Consider the following 18295-nt stretch of genomic DNA (forward strand, 5'->3'; position numbering starts at 1 on the left):
TATATTTTTTAAAAACTTTTAGCATATATTCACTGTCTTGGGTTGAATATGGTGAAGTCCTGAACCCCATTATTGTTACTGTGACCTTTGTTGGAAATGGGGGTTTTGCAAATACATTCAAGTTAAGAAGTCATGCTGGATTAGGGCGGGTTATAAATCCAATGACTATTATCCTTATCATGAGGAGGAGATTTGGAGGCCCAGAGACACGCAGGGGAAGAGGCCTTGTGACGATGGAGGCAGGGATTGGAGTGATGCAGCTGCAATGCAAGCCAAGGACCGCCATGAGTTGCTGGTAAACACTAGAAGCTAGGAAGAGGAGAGCAAGTGCTCTTTCCTAGGGCCTTCTGAGGTTGTGTAGCCCAGCTGACACCTTTGGGTTTGAACTTGTAGCCCCTTGAATTGTGAGAATAAATGTCTGCTGTTTTAAGCCATCCAGTTTATGGTAATTTGTTATGGCAGCCCTAGGAAACTAATATAACTACTTCTATGGTAATTAATATAACCACACATATAGGTGGTTATATTAATCATATATATGTGTGTATGTGTATAATTTTATGTATACATTATATACTTGAAATACTATACTAATATATACATTACAAAGCACATAAAAGCACAGAAGTTTTTAAAGTACAGGAGAAAAATAAATAAATTATATTTTTTGTGTTCTAATGGGCATCACTGAAACTCTGAGGGTATTCAAGGACAGCAGCTTAGTTAGATGCCTAATAAATGTCTGTTGCATTTAATGAGCCTGTGGAAACTAGATATAACCATTTTGACCTTTCAGATTAGACCTCCTTTAGATTTTGCTTTCTAATTATATGGCATTATAATCAGAAAATATAATCTGTATGATACTGATTTTGAGGAATTTTTAAAACTTTCTTTTTTGCCTAACTCATGTCAATTACTATGACTATTGACATGTGTTTGAAGGAGCGTGTATTTTCTGATATGTAAGTACCTGTCTATATCTACATCTATATCTATACCTCTATCTGTCCATCTATATTTATAAGTTGTGTTGTTAAGTCTTTCTTGTGTGTGTGCATCATCTATCTAATCTATTTTGGAGGAGGGGCCATTAAAATCTTCAACTCCAAGCAGATGAATCTCTATTGGTTTTCCTTTACGTATTTAAGGCTATATTGTTGGATGCAATTACATTCCAGATAAGTTTGGAGCCTCACTGAGTTATCCTTCTTTTGTTTGAGATGGAGTCTCACTCTGTCACCCAGGCTGGAGTGCAGTTGCTTGATCTCAGCTCACTGCAACCTCCGCCTCCCGGGTTCAAGCGATATTCCTGCCTCAGCCTCCTGAGTAGCTGGGATTACAGGCACCCTCTACGCTCGGCTAATTTTTGTATTTTTAGTAGAGACGGGGTTTCACCATGTTGGTCAGGCTGGCCTTGAACTCCTGACCTCGTGATTCTCCTGGCTTGGCCTCCCAAAGTGCTGGGATTACAGGCATGAGCCACCACGCCTGGCCAAATTCTTTTTCTTATAGTAAATGATGCATCTCTTTGATCCTTATTTGTTTGTCTTAAATTTTATTTTGACTAATGATAAAATACAGTACGTTATTTTAACTTGTATTTATTTGATATTCCCATGTTTTTAATCTTAGATATCCTTTTATTGTAAATACATCTCATAGACTATATTGTTGGCTTATATTGTTTTGTTTGTGTTGTTTTTAATCCAGTCTGAGATGCTTTATTCTTTGATCTGCATTTACACCACTTACTCTTATTGTGAATACTTCTTTCTGTCATTTTTTTAATTTACTGTATTTTGTTTTTAAAAGTATTCTCCATTTCTACTTTCTCTCCATTAAATTATATACATTTTTTCTTCTCCTTCTGGGACTTCTGTATTATACAAATGTTTACATTTTTCTACTTCTTCTTGCATACATTAAATTTTTCCTCCCTCTCTAGGACTCGTATTAAATAAGCTTTTTTCACTTTGTCCTTTTCTCTGTATCTCTTAACTTTTCTACTTTTTATCTCTTATTAATGTCTTCTTGGAGAGTTTCTATACCTAATATTACAATTTAGTAATTGTTTTCCACTCTACCTGTTCCGCAAATTCACCACCTTTTAAAGACTTTACGTAGCTATAAAGTTTTTCTTGTCTGTTTTCACCAAATGCTGCTCAATTATAATTGCTGACCTCAGCTCTATGTTTGCGATATTCTCCCTTATGGAAAATACAATGGAAAACTGTCATTATGCTTATTTTAAATTCTTGTTCTCTGTGCTTGTTAATTCTGCTGACTTTAGCATAGTTTTTCCGTATATGAACTAAATTCTGTGCCGCTTGTGCTTGCCAGATACCTCCTTATTTTCTCTGGGAGCTCATATCTTTTTGGATCTATTAACTCATATTGGTTGGTGATGTGTACACAGTGGGAGGGATAAATGCCTCAGCCCTAGCTTCTACCCCCTGGTTGGTTAGGAAAAGGAGCATATGCTCAGATTGGAGAGCCTCTGATGGCACAATCCGAGTTACTCCACGCCCATCCCCTACCACGAAGCGACTTTGCCTCTTAAGAATTCCCCTCCCTGAGCACCTCTGTTCCATAAACCACTTATTTTGAAAAGCCTTCAAATTCTCAGTTAGTTATAATTATCTAGCCAAGGGCAGAAATGGGGTGAGGGGGGGCAGAGGGAATGTATAGAGGGCTGGCCAGTTTATCGCACCTGTTTTCATACTCTTTCCTCCCAAAGCCTGTTTCAGAGATTCTCTGATGTTACCATTCCTCTCCCTGACAATGGGCCGGAACTGTAGTTTTTCCACTCCATAGTGACAGCAGATAAAATAATGGAAGAGAGGCCGGGCGCGGTGGCTCAAGCCTGTACTCCCAACACTTTCGGAGGCCAAGGCAGGTGGATCACCTAAGGCCGGGAGTTCAAGACCAGCCTGGCCAACATGGTGAAACCCTGTCTCCACTGAAAATACAAGAAGTAGCCAGGCTGGTGGCGGGCGCCTGTAATCCCAGCTACTCGGCAGGCTGAGGTAGGAGAATTGCTTGAACCCGGGAGGCAGAGTTTGCAGTGAGCCAGATCGCGGCACTGCACTCCAGCCTGGGCGACAGAGCGAGACCCCACCTGAAAAAAAAAAAGAAAAAATAGGAGGAGAGAAAAGTCCACCGCTAACACATGCTCCCCACCTGGCTCCCTTTCTTCCTCCTGTCCTGACTCCTCACTGCCACTTCTGCCACATGCACCGCAATACTCAGCAACTTCTCTCTCCGCGGGGATTTCCTCTGGTTCTTTGTTAGGTTCTAGTATCTATCAGCCTCCCCTCTCCTGTGGCATCTACCTCTTTGGGCACGTGGGAAGGAGCCAGCAGCCTTTATTAGCTCTTGCCTTTAATATTTGTATGATTTAAAGATGCCAGTATCCTGGACATCCCCCCAGGAAAAATCAACTCTGTCACAATACATGCATCTTCCACAGTTGCTATTCAATAGTTGAGGATCTCACAAATAAGCTTGGGTTGCTTAAAGCTTCAATAAAACCATCCGAAGAGAATCGCTATATAAAGGGATCATTAAAACAGGGGTTAGATCCCACCACTAAGTGACGTTAAGGCAGATAGCCTGGTGAAGCATTTGAAAAATCAGAAAAATTCTCAAGTGGAAACTAAACATTAGCCAAGTATTGCTAGTGAGCTTTAATATCTCCAACAAACAGGCAAGCCTGCCTCACATCATCTGTAGAAGGAAAAACACAGCAAAGGCGAATGTTCTGTCAGCCCAGAGTTTCAAGGACGAATGAAGTACAGTGACTGACATGCCTTAATGAAGCTTGTGTATGTGTGTGCGTGCCAGAGCCAAAGAGAGAAAACATATATCTTTCCTCAATTCCCTTTTAGAAAAATGAAACTGCTGCATTAGCAGGGTCACTTGAAAAAGATTATTACCTATTCTTTTTTTTTTTTTTCTTTATTTTTGAGACCAAATCTCACTGTTGCCCAGGCTGGAGTGCAGTGACGTGGTCTCAGTTCACTGCAACCTCCAAGCGATTCTCCTGCCTCAGCCTCCAAAGTAGTTGGGATTGCAGGAGCGCGCCACCACGCCTGGCTAATTTTTGTATTTTTAGTAGAGACAGGATTTCACTGTGTTGGCCATGCTGGTCTCAAACTCCTGACCTCAAGTGATCTGCCCTTCTTGGCCTCCCAAAGTGCAGGCATTACCATGCCCGGCCTGTTACCTATTCTTTTAAGAAGGTTGTCCCAAATAGTTTTCTTTGAGAGTTACTCTTTGCTTATTTAAGGCTGGTTTGTTTGTTTTTACCTTCTTCTCCTTGAGCTGTGAAATCAAAAGACAAGTGGAATGGAGAAAACCAACGCAAGGTAACTCAGCCAACACTGACAGCTGTCAGTCACTGGAGTTCTTGAAAGAGGAAGCACTTGTGTTCCATTGCACTGGAAAAAAAAGTTATATAAGCAAGCTTGATGGCAAGGTTCTGCTATGTTACTAAAAAAGGAAATATTGCCTGGGCATGGTGGCTCAGGCCTGTAATCCCAGCACTTTGGGAGGCCAAGTTGGGCAGATTGCCTGAGGTCAGGAGTTCCAGACCAGCCTGGGCAACATGACGAAACTCTGTCTCTACTAAAAATACAAAAAATTACCCTGGCATGATGGTGGGTGCCTGTAATCGCAGCTACTCGGGAGGCTGAGGCAAGAGAATCGCTTGAGCCCCGGAGGCAGAGGTTGCAGTGAGCCGAGATCCGCCACTGCAGTCCAGCCTGGGTGACAGAATAAGACTCTGTCTCAAAAAAAAAAAAAAAAAAAAAAAAAAAAGGGAAATGCTTTATTTCTTTTCTTTGCTTTATTTCAAGATTGTCTTAAGAATAGTGAGATCATTTGAAAAGAAAATGAACAAAAAAGGTCTATAATTGTTTGAAAATAAAATAATTTAGAAGTGTTTATTTAGTTACTGATATTAAGGATAATAATGGAATTCATTAGCAATCAGTTGCCCTGAAAATAAACATGATTCTAAAATAGCCAGAAAAGAACAAATACTCTCAGTTTTCATTTTAGTAAAATTAGAGTACCATTTGGATAAATAAAAAATTTTTCTATGAAAAATACAGTGAGGTTCTAAGTGCTTCTGAGTGTAATTTTTATGCACATTAATTCACATCATGTTTATCAAACAGACACACATGACTTATGTGCGTACTTAGGGGTTTTGTAATATATAGGGTAAAAACTCCATTTAAAAGAATGTATCTTTTTTGCAATATTTTATTGTTTAGTATAGTATAGTTGATATTATAACATACAGAAAATTTTACACATACAGAAAAACTGAAAGAATTTTAGAGCAGACACTGAATACACACCAAGATTCTACCATTAACCTTTTGCTATACTCACTTTATCACATAGGTATCCACCCCACTAACCATGTAGAAATGACCATACTCGCAGAAGCCCCCTCATGCCTTTCTCCGCCAGTCTCCACCCCTTCCTCCCACAGGCAAAGACTCTAGATTGTCATCCACCTCACATTTAAAACTCAAATTTAAACACCACTAATGGCTTCCTGGATGCTTATATCATTTTGATATAGTTGGAAATTTACATAATCCTTTCAATTTTTAAAGTCATCTATCTAATGGGTATTGTCCTTTCTGGTCAAACAAATCGGAACCCACTGTTCAGGAAGAATCATCAGTCCTCAAATACAGCATCACTTTGGGTGACAGTTGATCTGTGGGACTCAGTTCTTCATTTGTAAAATGAGGATATCTATACTAGCCTCAGACTCACCTCCGGGATGTGGTAGGTAAGAAAAAGAAGAAGGAGTTAAAGCTTCTACCAAAATGTAAAATATTTTCCTTAGATGTAGTGGTTAGGCAAATCGAATTATTAATGGCACATTGCAGGTGCAGCCTTGGCAATCACATGTTTTTCTAAATAAACATTATGAGCTTTATTTCCTGGAAGATTTGGTAGAATTATGTAACTGGCTGAGTGTGCTATAGTTCCACTTTTCTCATTAAGGACTTTTAAATTCTTGCTCTAACAAAGCATGTAGAAACACCCTTTATGATAGTGGTATTTAATAATAATACACTTATTTTCTGTCCACCCTAATAATTCAAATACATTTTATTTATTTCGTCTTTGTTATTTATGAAATAAGCATTTAAGAATAAAATAAAAGAACGTTGAGGTTTTTTCTCTACATACAAATGGTAGATCATTTTTAAATTCTTGCCTAAACCACCACAAAAAATAAATAAATAAATAAATAAAAGTTGACAGCTGATCATTGTGAACCAAAGAAATTTCTGGCTAAATTACTCTAGGTCTCAAGCACATGAAATATTTCAGATATAAGTCAATTTGAAAATAAGGTTGGAAATCAGTACCCTGAAGGGGCAACGCAGAACATTTAAATCACATGGTCTTTGGTTTCCAAATTTGGTGTGTAAATGATACTGCCTTTAGATGTGACTTTAGAGAAGTCAGTTTCCATCTCTGAATTGTGGCTTTGTAGGTTCCAAAGCATTTATTTGTCCAGGGTATGGTTTGTGGTGAGGAGTGTGGGTGAGTTCTTCCTGTGAGTCTATTCACTTCTCGGCCCGGGGCACTCCTTTGTGGCATGTGGGGTCTCTTCCATTGAAGGTTCATGATTCTCTAACCTTGATGCAGTTCCCATTTAACTAACCCCAGCAGAGCACAGAGAAACAGGATCATGATGCTCTCAAGTCAGTGATTCTCACGCTTTAATGCACCGAAGGAACCCCTAGGATGTTGATAAAAGCAAGGCTGATGTGGGATTCAAGCTTCTGCATTTCTAATAAGCTTCCTGGTGAGACCTATGCTGCTGTTCCCCAAACCCACTTTAAGTAGCAAGGTCTTTAGAGAAGGATCAAGAATGACGTGTTCCCTAAGCAGACTAGCCCATGAGGACAATCTTGCCACAGCTGGTCAAATTCATCTAATTGAGCAGCAACAGGTCAAAATATAATCAATTCCTTTCTTGTCGTTCAACTTGCCCCAGAGCATTATTTTTCCCTCTCAGGCAAAATGACTCAATGCTGAAAGGCTTCTGCTGTCTTAAATCTCAAAGTAAGTAATCAAAGCCAGGTTTTAGGCAATCATCAGCAAAGAAAAAAATATAGTGGAAAAAAATCCAAACACTCACACATCTGCCTAACACCACGAGTGGAGTAATCAAGGTGCCTCTCTGAGGGACAAGCAAAAATGCATATTTTACCTTTACTATTCCCCAACTGAATATACAAATTCTAATTAAGTTAATAAAGTGCTTATGGTTCATAATTGAATCATCACTAAAAGCAATAAAGAATAGAGTAAAAATTATCTAAAGTCCCAGCATTCAGATATAACCACTGCCAATAGTTATAGAAAGCATGCTTCTATGTCTGTCTCTAAATATATACACGCATAAAACATATTTAATTTTACGTAATTAAAATGCACTTTTTATATTGTATCACAAAGTGGCTGTTTTTACAAAAATAAGGTTACCCATCAGTAAGTGTTACCAGCAATGTTACTTTAAAAAGCTGCTTAAAATTTCATGGTGTAGGTGCAAAATCATAACTTTTTTTCCTAAAAATTTGAAGACATGCATTTAATATTTTATTAATTTTATATATTACACAATTATAAAAGTTAGAACAGCATAGATAATTACAGAGCAGAGAGCAAAACGTCACCCCCAATTTTAACTCCAGAAGTACATTGTAATGTTAGTTGAGCCGCATTCCTGACATTTTCCTATGCATATGTATAGTTGGAAAAATAGCTATATAAAAGAAATCATTTTTATAAAAATGAATTTTTGCCATACACATTATTTTAAGTAAAATATTTCCAACTTAATTATAATTGAACATAATAGGGAGGGAAATAAAGTCAAATTTTGTAGAATTGTTTCTGTACATGAAAAAGTACTACCTCCAGGATCCATCACTTAAACTTTCGGTGGGAACTTGAGCAAATTACTTAACATTTCTGTGCTTTGGAATTCTGACCTGCAAAATGGGATTTAAAGTATCGAAATCATAGGATGTTGTGAGGAGTAAAAAGATATAAGGTAGAACATTGAGAATAGCCCCTGGAATATAATGATTCATGAATGCTATTTATTTTTATATTAGCTCAATTATATAGATTCATTTTTTAAAATATGAATTATGAAAAACAACAGAGGTGGGAATCATATTTCTGGGTTGAGTCCATTTTTGAAAAAATTTTAGACAGTTTTATTTGGTTTTCTGCTCTGAAGAGTGGAGAAATTTATCATGCTTTCTTTCCCTCCCTCCTACTTCCTTCCCAACCACATCCTGACTTCTATTTTACTATTTTTATTTAACTAAGAATATTAACATCTGCATTCTGCTCTCTATCTATAATTCTGATAGTTGTTTCATCATGATTTCACATTGAAATGAATGCAATACTCAATACTCATTGTTTGAGTTCAGTGTCCACCTGTCTGAGACCTTTATTTTGATTCATCTTTTGATTTATTTCACTTTGGAGCCACTGCTTTCATCAAAGCCTCGTGGGTATGTTCTCCTCTGATTATTGCCTGACCAAGAATATCTGTTAGTTTAGTACCTGAGCAATCATTTTAACTGAATATTATATTCTTCAGTAATATTTTTCTGCAGATTTTATGTATGTTTTTGTATTACTTCCTGGAATTTAATGGCAGTTACTTTTCCTTTTTGTAAGTGAATTGCATTTCCCTTGGATAAGTAAAGCTTTCTTTTCTCTCATTACACTTAATGTTCAGTAACCTCTTTATGACATATCTTCATGCAGATCTTCTATTAATAGAAATCTTCCACAGAACACAAAATGTCCTTGTGTTCTGTAGATTTAGTGCTATCTATATTTAGATAAATTTTCTTCTGTTAGATCTTTTCAAAAATTAATTGTGAAAGACACATACAGCTGCAGTTTGGGGGTCTCTAAGGCCACCCTGAGGTTCAGTGATTCACTGGAAGGACTCACAGAACTCAACAAAGCTGTTATACTCACAATTACAGTTTATTATGGCAAAAGGATACAGACTAAATTCAGCAAAGGGAAGGGGCATGTGAGGCAGCATTCCAGACACCAGAGGTGGGCTTCCAGTTGTCTTCCTCTATGGGAGCTGTGCAGACAGGGCTCACCTGTCCCAACAATGACATGTGTCAACATGCATGGGTACTGCTAAACAGGCAGTTCAACCAGGCTCAGGATTTATGCGCTTGTGTCCAGACACATACACAGGCGTGGTCGACCACCCACATGGCTGACCTTCAGCTCCAGCTCCTCCAGAGGTCAAGCTGCTATCTCCAGCCCTGGGCTACCACCATAAATCACATTGTTAGCATGGACTGTCTGGTCTGGACCCAGGCCTGGGTAAAGAAACATACTCTTACCACGCAGGACATTTTAAGGGATTAGAGGTTACCTACTTCTCAGGAGCTGCCCAAGGGCCAGGCCTTTTTAGGGGCAAGGTTAGTAAGGCACAACAGGAAACTGCATAAAAAACACATGTAGATTAGATAGATCAGTAGATAGGTAGATAGATAGATAGATAATAGGTAGATAGGTAGATAGATAGATAATAGGTAGGTAGATAGATGATAGTTAAGTAGGTAGATAGATAAATAGATCATAGGTAGATAGATGATAGGTATGCAGGTAGATAGGTAGGTAGATAGATAAACGATTGAGAGATATGTAGATAGATGATAGGCGAGTGGATAGATAGGTAGGTAGGTACATAGATAGGTACGTAGATAGGTAGGTAGATGACAGATAGATAGATTTCAGAACATTAGTAGAACAAATACACCTCCATTCATTCCCTACTACCCAGGTTAGGAAATAGACTATAATACCAGAACTTCTCCCAGTTGTATCACTTCCCCTCTCCACCAGAGGCAACCACTGCTTTGACTTTTGTGTTAGCCTTTCTTTGCTTTTATTTATTTATTTATTTATTTATTTTGAGACAGAGTCTCGCTCTGTCACCCAGGCTGGAGTGCAGTGGCCAGATCTCAGCTCACTGCAAGCTCCTCTTCCCGGGTTCACGCCATTCTCCTGCCTCAGCCTCCCGAGTAGCTGGGACTACAGGAGCCTGCCACCTCTCCTGGCTAGTTTTTTGTATTTTTTAGTAGAGATGGGGTTTCACCGTGTTAGCCAGGATGGTCTTGATCTCCTGACCTTGTGATCTGCCCATCTCGGCCTCCCAAAGTGCTGGGATTACAGGCTTGAGCCACCGCGCCCGGCCTCTTTGCTTTTAAAAGCAGTTTTTTAAATCCATGTTTGAATCTCCAGTCCCTCTCTCTCCCTTTTTCTTCTCTGTCTCCTATCTATCTGCCCTTAGTTTAAAAAATCTCAGTAGCAAGTACAAGCCTATTTATGTTAGGAAAGGCCCACACTGCGTGAAGGAACCATAGCTGAACATTCTCTGGGTCATATTCTGGCTTCAGCTTCCCTTGGAATTAACAGCAGCCTCCTCTGAGGAAGTAAGTGGGCGAGATCATGACTGAGTCCTGGGAAACTCAGGGCTTGCCAAGGTAGGGCGTCTGGCGGAGATGAACTGCGGGCCACATTCTAGGTATCTGACAAAAATACCTAGGATTGGGCTGCTCGGTATTTTCTGCTTCTCAGCTTGTGCAGCAGAGATATAGATTGCTCACCATCTGTTCATGTGGTCTGCCACATTTCCTAGAGCCCTTGCAGTTAGTTGGGGCCATGTTTCTGGTTCTTGCTGATGTACTGGGAGTGCAGGAGATGTATTGTCATTTCTGAGTAAAAGATCACAAGCTGGTGCTAGGCTAACTCTTTCTCCTTCTGTCTTTTTTTTGTTGTTGTTGGGGAAAAAGACCTCGCTCTGTCTCCCAGGTTGGAGTGCAGTGGTGTGATCATGGCTCACTGCAGCCTCAACCTCCTGCGCTCAAGCATTCCTCCCACCTCAACCCCCCAAGTAGCTGGGACTACAGGTACACCATCACGCCCAGCTATTTTTTGTGTGTATATATATATATATATATATATATATATATATATTTTTTTTTTTTTTTTTTTAATAGAGATGGTGTTTCACCTTGTTGCTTTGCCATGTTGCCCAGGCTGGTCTCGAACTCCTGAGCTCAAGTGATCCACCTACCTCAGCTTCCCAAAGTGCTGGGATTACAGGCCTGAGCCACCGTGCCCAGTCCACTGGCTAACTCTCTTTAAAACTGCCGCAGCAACTGTGGAAACAGCACATTAAGAATAAGCTTGGCCTGGTGCGGTGGCTCACTCCTGTATTCCCAGCTCTTCGAGAGGCTGAGACTGGTAGATCACTTGAACTCAGGTATTTGAGACCAGCCTGGGCAACATGGTGAGACCCCGTCTCTACAAAAAGATACAAAAAATTAGCCAGATATGCACCCCAGTCTGGGCGACAGAGCAAGAACCTGTTTCAAAAAAACAAAAAAGAAGAAGAAGAATTAGCATGCTTATCAGCCTAGGTGCCTCAGAGACTTTGGATGTGCAGCGTGAGAGTGAAAGTTCACTGAGGTTTGGAGTTAATTTGTTATACAGCATAACCACGGATACTTTGACGAAAGCATCTCATCATGGCATACTTTTAGCTCCCAGGTAAAGGTGAATTAAGCTCCCTTTTGTGTTTTGAAATGAGAGTCTTTAGATGTGTCAAAACATGAACCAGCATTGAGCATGGAGGAGAGAGCAGGAATTTTATGCAACATGTGGGGAAACAACCCAAGGCATGGAATCTGGAGTGGGCTTACCCAGACGTTCTGGGTTGAAGGCCGTAGGGATCTTGGTGGAGAAAGATTTCTGTGTATTTGTTGTTTGGGACATACTACTGCAGACTGGACCGTTGCTTTCTAATCTAGAGCATAACTACCATTCTGAGATTTTCCCTCTTCCTTGGAATTCCCTGGGAATTCTCTTTGTCTCTCTCCTGCATTGGATGATCTATTTTCCATGTCCCTATGTCTTCCTGTTTCTTGGTATATGCACTCATTTCAAGGAGCGTATCCTCCTGCAGCTTCTTGTCAAAGCGTGCACAAAGTTAATTTTTTAAGACTTTACGGCTGGACGTGGTGGCTCAAGCCTGTAATCCCAGCACTTTGGGAGGCCGAGACGGGCGGATCACGAGGTCAGGAGATCGAGACCATCCTGGCTAACACGGTGAAACCCCGTCTCTACTAAAAAATACAAAAAAACTAGCCGGGCGAGGTGGTGGGCGCCTGTAGTCCCAGCTACTCAGGAGGCTGAGGCAGGAGAATGGCGTAAACCTGGGAGGCGGAGCTTGCAGTGAGCTGAAATCCGGCCACTGCACTCCAGCCTGGGCGACAGAGCCAGACTCCGTCTCAAAAAAAAAAAAAAAAAAAAAAGACTTTACATGCCTGAAATGTTTTCGTCTTACTCTCTCATACTGGATTTATAGTTTGGCTAATAATTGAATTCTAGCTTAGGGATATTTTTATTCAGGTTATTGATGGAATTGCTGTATTTTCTTCATGCTTATGGTTGCTGTTGGAAAAACTCATGCCATTCAGATTTCTGATTCAAAAGAGGTTGAACCTGTTTTTCTCCCTTTGGAAGTCTACAAAATCTTGTCTTTGTCTTTGGTATTTTGAAAAGGGGACAACAATGAAGGTTGGTTGCATCTGTTTTCATCCATTATTCTGGAAAATCAACAAATCGTTTTTTTTCTTCTAATAGTTTAAAAAAATTTTCTTTTTTATTACACTTTAAGTTCTGGGATACATGTGCAGAACCTACAGGTTTGTTACATGGGAATACACGTGCCATGGTGGTTTGCTGCACCTATCAAACAAATCATTTTTTAAAAGAGAACAACTTAAATGAAATGTAATTCACATGCTATACAATTCACTTAAAGTACAATGAAATGATTTTAATACATTCAAACGGTTGTGAAACTGTCACCACTATTAAATTTGGAATTTTTTCATGACCACAAAAAGAAAACCCATATCTATTAGCACTAAGTTCTTATTTTCCCAACCCCCACTCCCACCCCCACCTCCAACCCTAAAAAGCCCACTAATCTACCTTCTGTTTCTATGGATTTGTTTCTTCTGGCCATTTTATATAGATGGGATGATACAATATGTAACCTTTTGTGACTGGCTTCTTTTACAAGCATGATACTTTCTAGATTTATCCATGTTGTAGCATGTACCAGTACTTTATTCCTTTTTATTGTCATTACCACATTTTGCTTATCCATTCATCAGTTGACGGACGTTGAGTTTCCAAATTTTGAGTATTGTGAATTATGTATCATTTGTGTACAAGTTTTGTGTGGACATATACTTTCAATTTCCTTGGGTATATACCTAGGAGTAGAATTGCTGGGTCATAAAATAACTATGTTTAACTTTTGATGAACTGCCAGACTGTTTTCCAAAGCAGCTGTACTATTTTACATTCCCATCAACAATGTATAAGGGTTCCAATTTCTTCATATCCTCTTGGACGTCTGGTATTGTCTGTCTTTTTGACTATATACATCTAAGTGGTGTGAAGTGGTGTCTAATTGTGGTTTTGATTTGCATTTCCCTGACGGCTGCTAATGTTGAGTCTCTTTTCTTGTGATTGTTGACCATTTGTATATCTTCTTTGCAAACAACTCTGTCAGTCATCCTCTTCATTTTGGCATCTCTTCCATTTTGTCTCCAGTTCTAAAGGGATGTGAGGCTGCCGCTTCATGCACCTTGTCGGAATTCTGTGAAGTAAACTGTGTTGAACCTCAACTTTCCCAGCTGCAGCCTTGAGGTCTGTATTTCTGGTACTTGCCAAATTAGTTATCATTGATCCATTTGCTTTTCAGCTACTGAATTTTTTTTCAGTTTTCTCATCTTTGTTCTGTCTGGCATAGCATTATTATTACTGAATAGTAATAATAGTAGTTGTTATTATTCTGTGATTATAGTGGGGCATTAGGATGAAAAAAATTATTTGCATGTATTCAGAGCACTATTCGGACCTATAATACCTTTAAACATATTTTTGTTGTATTTTGTTTGTTGTTTTCTACCTAGGGGTAGGAACTATCTTGATGATGGATTGTGTTTGTCTCTCTTTTATATATCTTATCATTTTTCTAATTGCCTTATCTGTTTGCCTGTTTCCTTAGCATTCATTACGTTCAAAGGCTTTCCCCTTCGTCAGTAATTTAATTTGCAGTCATACTTAATCTATTCCTTAACATTTTTAATTAATTTATTTATTTGCTAGGTAAGGGTGGATTTTTGGCTCTCAATTTGTTTTATTGGCTGGAAAGAGCACTCACATTTCCTCTTCCTCTATGGTGTTATTATTTTAACTCTGAGTACTTAACATATTAAATTCGTATTCTTCTAAAACTTTTCCATGACATGAGGCACCCACTAGGAATTTTTGTCTGTTCTTGGTTTGTGCTTTCTTTTATTGTTGTATCTTTTCTTTTGTTCTTGTTAAGGTGGGCCACTCTGTCTAGGCTTGAATTTTTCTAATACAGTATGAATTAACACTCACTAATGATACTTCTAATTCATCTGATAGCAATGTAAGAATGTGTCTTTCCCTTGACTCACACTTTGAAGCAGGGGGATTTTTGTTTGATTTGCTTTTCTAAGTTTGTGGACACTAGATGGGGGACAAACATTGGAAGTGATAGAGAGACTTCTACTGCAGACTTTGTTAAATGGCAAAGACTGTCTTCTCATTTCTAAGGTTGTCTCAAGTGTCCTGTTCCAGAGTTTACTCCTTCTATGTGGGGGATGTACCCAGTTATCTTCATAGGTTCTCCGGGATACTTCATTAAGCATGTAGTGCCAACAAATAAGTGATGATGATTTTTCTTGTCTTTGTAGAGATCCTGTTATCTTAGATTGTTTCATTTATGATTGTTTTTCCTTGAATTTTTTTGAGTTGTCTACTTACTGCCAGTCTGGACTTACCTAAATTGGGAAGTGAGTATTAGTGAGAATTTTCAGGATTTGGTAACATTTTATTCACTAGTATGTGAGGTCAGGAGATGTGAAGTCACAAACAAATTTTGAGATTCTTGATTGCCAGTTTTCTGAAAAATTTATTTGCCTTTTCTTTGCTTGGTTTCTGTTGATAATTGTTTTGCCTTAAGTTTTAGGGTAACTTATATTTGTGAAAATTGATAGATATTTTGTTAAGATATATTGCTAAGAAAAAATAATGCAATTTATTCAACAGCATGTATTAACAGTATTAACGAAAAGAGATTGTGATCTGGTTTTGTGTTGACATTTCAACCTAGAAATTTCATTTTTCCTACTACTTGGTCATTTTGATACTTTTTTATAGATCTCAGTCTCCAGTGGATTAATCCTAAAACAAAAACTAGCCTGATGACAACCAGATTCCTAATTTTATCATCTTATGCACTTCACAGTTCCCCTCACATCTTCTGGAGTTGCCAATCCCTTGAATACAATCTCTAAATCTAGAATTCCCATAAAAATTCTCTTCTCTTTCTCATTTTGGTGTAAGTAAATGGCAGATATTAATTCAATATGTGACTGACTCTAATAAAATTTTATATTTTCTTTTTTAAATTAAAAAACCTATTACTTATTATTTATACTTGGTTGATGGCATATTAGCTTGTTTTTCATGAATCCTTGACCTGAAAACAGTAGAAAAGCTGAAGAGTAAGGATTTATATACCTAAGACAAGAAAAACAAGGCAACCCCAGAAAGCTGATTCTTCAAAGCATTTGCAAATTTCCAAAGCAATGTTGAAAGGCTGAGAAGCTAAGTAAGGCTCTCAACAGACTCACATGGCTGTCATGGGTGTGAAGGTGAACAATTGGCATTCAGGGTCCACCAATGTGGAGAGGCCCTCACAAACATCCCAGATACTTGCTTGGAACCCTCAAAGGTAAAAGAAAAAGGGACTGGGAATAGAAAATTCCTTATAGAGAATCAAGCCCAGTTTCAGATCATCTTAATTCCTGATTGGAAAAGTGAATTGAGAAACAAAATTAAATCTTCTCTGGAGAAAGATAATATTATACAGAATCTCAAAATATCTCTGCAGGTCTTTGTGTAGAATGTATAACTCTCAATGAAAAATAATCAGACATGTAAAAAATAAGAGAAAAGCCAAAAAATCATTATTCAGATACAGATAAAAGAGTTATCAGGGATTTCAAAATATGTAATATATATTCAAGGCATTAAAATTAATAAATGAGAATCCTGAAAGGAAACTGTAAAAAAAAGAATCAAATGGAGATGCTAGGACTGAAAATACAACATCTGAAACTACAAACTCAATGGACAGTTTAAAGATTAGAAATAGCTAAAGATAGAATTAGTAAACTTGAGGATTAGTAAGAAGAAAATATCCAGACCAAAGCACAAAAAACTAAAAGGATAGAAAACACAGAAAAGAGTAAGACAAATGGAATATGGTGAAAAAGTCTAAAACATGCATAATCACTGTGACAGAGGAGAAAGAAAGGGACAGAGGAGAAAGAAAGGGACAGGGATGATAGTTCAAGAGGTAATGGTTGAGAATTTTCCAAAATTGATGAAAGACATCAAGCTACAGATTCAAGAAGTGCTCGGATCTCTAAGCAGATGAAATACAAAACACATTATACCTAGGCCTATCATACTAAAGCTGTGGAAAACAAAGAGGAAATGTAAAATCAGGCCAGAAAAACAAAAAAGTAATTCTTGCTTGTTTAAAAAAGATGACAATATTGAAATGCAAAATCTCTTTACCAAGTATGTTCCTCAGCTTTATTTTTCCTTCATGTTTAAAAGAAAAATAAGATGATACTACATACACCATTAAAAAACTTGCGTTTTCTTTTTGGAACAATATATTTTTCAATGTCAGCAAATGTAAACCTAGATTGTTCTTTTTGTTTGCTGCAGGGTGTTCTGATATATCAATGTCCACAATTAATTGAACAAATCTTCTATTGAGGGAGATAAAAAAAAAAAGAACAAAATAAATTGCACCAATAACAAAACAACACTACATATTAATTTAACATTTACTATAGTTGGCACTGTTCAGTTCAGCAGGTATCAATTGTTATTTAAGTTAAAAATTATTTCTAAGTTTTTAAAAATAATGCTGGTATGAATATATGTATTTCCAGAGAAGTGTGCAAAGATACACAAATGCACATACATATGCACACATAGAAATACTTCCATAAGTACTTACACAGACAGGAATATCTTTGCATAGTATTTCTAGAAGTATTCTATGGCCTAAATTCCTAGAGGAAATATTACACTGTGTTAGACTTTTGCATTTAAGTTTTGGCAGATACTCATCATCACTGGTGAGGTTGATTTGCTTCTCATATACTTATGCTAATTTTGTTTGTGATTTAATGATTGATATCTGTTATTTATTTTCTACCTGCTTGCCTTTAGGGTCTAGCAAACATTTGAGTTTTCAGGAATACCCAATCTCTGTTTCTTTTCTCTTTATGTATTTCTGAACTGCACTAAGCATATGGTCATTTCACTGTTCATTAACACCTCTACCAGACAGTAGGTTGAAGAAGGAAGAGAAGATGAACTCCTAGCCATCCATCTGTGGTTTTGACGCACGAATCTTACCTCCCTCGCATGTATTGCTAGAACATTGTTGAATTCATGGTGTAAAGTAGAATTGCTTTTCACTGAGAAATCATTCTTACGCAACTCAAGAATAAAACTCATGGGAAGAGAATAGAGACCAGAAGTAGAATAACGTTCTTCTGCAAAGTAAACAAAAAGAGTGTGCACAAGTGTGTTTGTCATAGGTACAGGCATGTTTAAAACCAATTCAGTGTTTTATTGTGGTGTTTTCTAGTATCAGTAACTATTTGAAATAATTATATAAGATTTGTACAATCACAGAGACAAATTACTGTGCAATAGGTATAAATTGTAATGTTGATAACTCTTACATATTTACAGCTCTTTTTGTTTTCTATCAATTAGTTGATGATATGCATGATATGTTATGCATAGTACTAAGTTGCAATTTAAAACCCAAGTTTTTTACTTGGTAGTGCTTGTTCTGTGCCCTGCCTAAATTCTACTAGTCTTCTTAGCACTAACCAACGATAAGACCAGCCCTCGGGCTGGGCACAGTGGCTCATGTGTATAATCCCAGCATTTTGGGAGGTTAAAGCAGGGCGATTGCTTGAGCTCAGTAATTTGAGACCAGCCTTGGAAACAGTGAGATATTATCTCTATTGAAAAAAAC

The sequence above is a fragment of the Macaca fascicularis genome, chromosome 4 (genome assembly GCF_037993035.2).
Source record: "Macaca fascicularis isolate 582-1 chromosome 4, T2T-MFA8v1.1".
NCBI classification, from domain to species: Eukaryota; Metazoa; Chordata; class Mammalia; order Primates; family Cercopithecidae; genus Macaca; species Macaca fascicularis.